This window comes from Carlito syrichta, unplaced genomic scaffold (genome assembly GCF_000164805.1).
Source record: "Carlito syrichta isolate Samal-C Ts95f unplaced genomic scaffold, Tarsius_syrichta-2.0.1 Scaffold303806, whole genome shotgun sequence".
NCBI classification, from domain to species: domain Eukaryota; kingdom Metazoa; phylum Chordata; class Mammalia; order Primates; family Tarsiidae; genus Carlito; species Carlito syrichta.
In genome coordinates this window covers 200340-205910 of record NW_007247902.1, presented here as the reverse complement: position 1 = coordinate 205910, position 5571 = coordinate 200340, and the positions used below count along the sequence as shown (strand labels likewise).

Genomic DNA, 5571 nt, shown 5'->3' with positions numbered 1-5571 from the left:
ACAGTGCTGAACCACCAATATTGAAGGCAAAGTTCAGACTCCAAGCAAAATCTGAACGAGGCAGGAAGTACTTTAAGAGACTTAACCCTAAGTATAGGGCAGGAGTCTTGAAAAAAATTCTTTCTCCCCAGACCTGGAATTTGGTGATCCAAACTGCTTACTCTTCTTCCCCTCACTCTTTCCATCCAGAGTCAGGAGCCAATATAGCAGAGGCCCTAAATCCCTTTACTTTCTTCCCTCATGCATTTCTCTCTACCAACTGTTTATCCTCTTCATTTCACCTAAATCTGGATCTGCTTTGAATTCCAGCCCTGGTGCTCCTGTAATTTCTGTCAGACCTTAGTATTAGGTGCTGGAGTCCTGCCATTGGCTAAAACTTCGCAATAAACATCAATCCCTTTCTGGTTCCCAAATGTCTCATGCCGTGAAGGTAGCACTACATGAACACACACACAAAATGAAAATCTAATTACACAAACCCATGCATCTGTGGAAGACAGATTTTTTACTCTTTCAAATATGCCATATACCCTGCCTGTAAATTATATATTCTTCGTCTTTTAATCCACTGATTTCTCTGTCTCTTTTTTTTTTTTTTTTTTTTTGAGTTGGCATCTCACTCTGTGGCCCAGACTGTAGTGCAGTGGCCGCTCCCGGCCACCACAGCCTCGACCTGCTGGGCTCCGGCAATCCTTCCACCTCAGCCTTCCAAGTAGCTGGAACTACAGGCACGTGCTACCACGCCCGGCTAATTTTTTGAATTATTGTAGAGATGAGGTCTCGCCAAGTTGCCCAGGCGGGTCTCAAACCCGCGGGCTCAGGCAATCCACTCACCTCAGCTTCCCAAGGCATGGGATTGCAGGCTGAGCCACCGAGCCCAGCTTTCTCTGTCTCTTTAACTCCCACTAAGTCTCAAAATCAGAGCTTGGCCTCACTTCCCCCTTGACTTCCTTTTGGTGTTTTCATAGCATTTTTGCAAATGTGCTATTATAGTTTTTATCATAGACAATGTAGAATGATACACACAATTTTGCCTGAGCCCTGTGTTCCTAGGAAACAGCAATAGGTAAAGAAATTCTTCCACCCCTTGTGTTCAGGAAAACAATTTACTGAAGAGAACCACCTTTTCTCAAACAACTAAATAAGACTGCAGGATATCCCACTTGTTTACCTAGGGCAGAGACACTACACACTCCCATTCTTCATGTCATAAATGAATGAGTTCAACTATTTGTCCACATTCATCAATGAGAATAAAACATCTACCAACTTGGCTTGACCAAACTTTAGTCAGGTTATTGTCTTCCTCCAGGCCCCTGAACCTCAGTTAACCCTGGAGTTTCAGATAGCCCCTCCTTTAAGGGCCCCTTCAGAGAGAGTGGCTGACCTTAAGAGAAAATATGAACTTGGCAATCATGCTGCCTCATCCACTCCACACCTGGTTCTTTCTTCTGTCTACCAAAGAAAAGCCCTTTCTGCCTGACCTCTCAAATCAGAGGTCCCTCCTTATTGCAATAGCCTCTACCTCCTTATTATAGTGTCTTCTTCCCCTTACTAAAATAAAATTTTAAATAAAGGCTCTCCTTACATGATTGTACATTTGTGTTTCTTCAGCATTATCTTTTATTTTAATTATCTGTTTCATTTTCTATATCCTTTTCTAGATTATAAACTCTTTGTATAGAGTCAGTCTCTTTTTTCCACATGTGCTTTTTGAGAGTTTATCAGAACACTACATTATAAAGGTACTTAGTAATTTAGTAATTATTGAATAACATCTGGTTCTAATCTCAAATATCTAACACTTTAATTCAACTGTCTATAAGTGATCCTGAAATAGAAAATCACAACTTGAACAGCAATCAACTAGGAAAAGAATAATTTGAAAATGTCAAAATCAGAGATCATGCATTATCCCATATATGAGCATCATATGGCACCTTGATAAACTGAAGCTGTGTATAAAAAGCACTTCTATAGCTAGAAATGAAAATAATTTTTGGTTAATTACATATAAGAGGAAGAGCAATTAAGTTCTCAAAAATGTTCCTATTAAGTACATCTGTCAACATGATGAGACATTTGTCTCCCCATAGCAGAACTAATAGGATAAACTTGTAAAATGAAAATGATGATATTTTACATAGTCAAAAGTTTTCACACAGTATATATGAAGTACATTGTGAGGTATATTTTATATATAACCTAAGGTGAGATTCCATAGTACAAGAGCTAACAATTTTTTATGATTTCTTAAAAACATATACTAATTGAGAGATCATTTAGGTATGTCCAACTACCCTAGAGAGACAGATTTGGAAAATCTCATCTCTTTTTACCATGACTGTTTTCTTAAATGTTGTCTCAAACTGAACTATACGATTCTTAATTCCTGTTTTGCAAAGTTCACAGCATCTTCAAATTAAATCTTGGTAATCTATCTTATATGCCGCCTCTAACTGATACTCTCATCTCAGATGAAACTTCATGCAAGCTTGTGGTTTTCCACAATACTACAGCAACGCAATGCAATTTGACCTTGATTACCGGGACACATCAACACATCCAATCCAGGGTGCATTTTAGAAACTTAAATCAAGATACTTTTTATCATATTTGATTAAAAGTAGAAGAACAAGGTTGTATCATATGTTAAAATGTTTATGATAAATCTAGAGCAATCTATATACACATTTACAAAAGAGTGCTGGTTTTAACAACTTGAGATGCTTTTTTTTAGATAGTTTTACTGATTTGGTGATTTCTTTGCAGAAATTTAAAATGCAATACCTAAATTCTAACATAATAGTCATTAATCATGGGTGGCAGGTAAGTTTCACACACTGTACCAACTATCAATTAGCAGAGACTGCCCAGTGTACCATGTTAAGAAAGTTTATAACGCCAGATCTGAACTTAGAGAGTAAATTATCATGAGTGATTAGTCAGAACTGCAATATCCATGACAGGTAAAAGTAGCAAATATAATAAGAAAGCATAATTAATTTTATACTTCTGAAATAGATTCAAATCTAAGCGTTTACTATATTGTCTGATTACAAGGCAAACAAGTCAATTTTCAAAAGAGTACACTATGTGACTATATATATGTGTATATATATATATATATGGGCAACGTTTTGATCTGACCAAAATGGCTTTACAGTAATCATTGCATCACTCTTCAACAAATCAAAGTCAAAGTCAAAGGCAGCTCCCTTTTTTACTTAATTGATTTCCTCATCAGGATTAGAAGTACATAACTGAATATAATGGAAAACTCTTGAAATTTTTTAAATGATTGCATAGGCATAAATGCTACCCAGTATTACTAGATTAATTTTTAGGCAGTATTCCTACTCCAATAGAGATGCAAAATGGAACACAGATAAAGTAAAAAGTCCCACTGCAAAATTAATCTAGGGGTTTTGATTTTTCAGTTTTGTTACTATTTGTGGAATTGAAATAAGAAATGGAAATCTTGTGGGAAAATATTCATTAAAAATAAACATCTGATATCCATTTCTGATCATTAGTGTAGGACAAAGTTTGAACAACTTTCAATAAAACAATTTTTAAACTAGATAAAGCATATTGTACATAACTAAATGATTACATTAATGGCAAGAATTTGGAGGATTTACAAAGGCCAAAACTTAAATACAATAGATTAAAATCCTGGGAGAAAAGTAAGTGGGAGGATAATTTTCCCTGCGGGATCAAGTAATTGTAACATTGTATTTTCATTTCTTCTGGCTCTGTAAAACGAACAATGAAGCCTAGTACCCACTCATGGAAATGCAGACAAGATAATACAACCTGAATGAATGTGGGTCCATAAGAGTTATTTTAAAAGGTAAGTTGAATAATACACAAGTAAAAACTAATATACAAGTAAATACAAGTAAATATATGAGTAATATACAAGTAAATACTAATATACAAGTAAAAACTGCCTTATTTTAAAAGGTAAGTTGAGTAATATACAAGTTAAAAACAACACACACACACACACACACACACACACACATAACCTGTCTTGACCTTGGCGCTGAGTGAACAGCAAAAATGAAATCTTTGATGGGACCACTTAAATCATACGTTGACATTCATGTTAATTTTCTATACATGAGGTTTACAAACTCTAAGCTCAAAAAGTACTTGTAGAATGATACAGACCTCTGAAAATCTGCTCCTCTATCAACAGTGAAAAGACTGAAATAAAATGGTCAAAATCAGCTTTTATGAACTCTGTAAATTAGCTAAATACTTGCAACAACAAAAAGGTCAAGGAAAATCTATGTAAGAAAAAAATGACTGAATTTCTCTGACCAATGAACTTAGCAGAGACCTTAGTGTCTGCACATGGCAAAAAATACAGGCTTTACAGAATGAATACAGAGAAGTTGGTAAACAAAGAAACAGCAACACTAGTAACAACAAAATCTGAAAAACAACAAACCCTAATTGAAGGAGAGGAAGTCTTCTGATTTCCAGAGTTGGTGCATCCTATTATCTAAAATGTCAAGTTTACCGATGGGCTGCTCCGAAAAGCCATCTTTGCATTGCTTCTGGTCTGGCTCTCAGTTGGCTGTGTGGCTTCGACAGCTTTAACTTGAGTCTCCGAACTCCTCCTATGTTCCATATTAGTCCCTTGCATGGGCACACCGGCGTGCCCCACCATGTCACATGCAGCTGTGGACGCCAGCTCCGAGATCACCACCGGGGACTTAAAGTAGAAGAAGGTGGACAGGAAGAGGAGGCGGCAAGGAAGCGATGCCCCTGCTAATGGGAATGCCAATGAGAAAATCCGGGAGCAGGAATTTGATGATGAGGCAGACGAGGAAGAAGAAGGTGGCCAGGAAGAGGAGGAGGAAGAAGAAGATCATGGTGAGGAAGAGGATGGAGACGAAGATGAGGAAGCTGAGGCCGCTACGGGCAAAAGGACTGCTGAAGATGATGAGAATGACGATGAGGATACCAAGAAGTGGAAGACCCATGAGGATGGCTAGACAACAAAAGAGGAAAAGCTGAACTTTTAAAAAAAGGCCGCGGTGACCTACTCACCCTCCACTTCCTTCCTTAGAATCTAACGTGGTCACCTGCGAGTAGAGAAGCCGGCCAGCCACCGCAGGCGGCGCCACCCACGGATGACACGTGGGCTCCACGGCCGCACCAGAACCAGCAGGATCTGCAGCACCGGAAGGAAAAGAACTGAAACTTGCAAGGCCCCGCTTTTTGTCTTAGAAGTACTTTAAAAAGAAAATGTGTTTGCATTTTTTATTTACATTTTAGATTTTTGTACATATTGTTAGGGGTCAGCCAATTTGAAAAGTCTGGGATAACCAAACCTGCCTCCAGAGCATTCTCTGTCTTACTTTTGGCTTTACTTGTGGTGTGACCATGTTCATTATACTCTCGAAGGAGGAAAACAAAAAACTTGTTTAAAAAAAAAAAAAAGCACAACAATAACAACAACTACAAATCTTATTCCAAGCAGTTGGTTTGTATGATAAAGTTTTAAAAAGTCAAATATATAGTTTCTTTTTTGTCTATGAAGTTGTCGTGTAT

General features: G+C 37.5%; 1 pseudogene; it reads left to right on the top strand.

Moving 5' to 3' along the window:
• The first annotated feature begins 4682 nt into the window (after positions 1–4682).
• On the top strand, positions 4683–5012 carry LOC103261611 (annotated as a pseudogene).
• Positions 5013–5571: the final 559 nt, after the last annotated feature.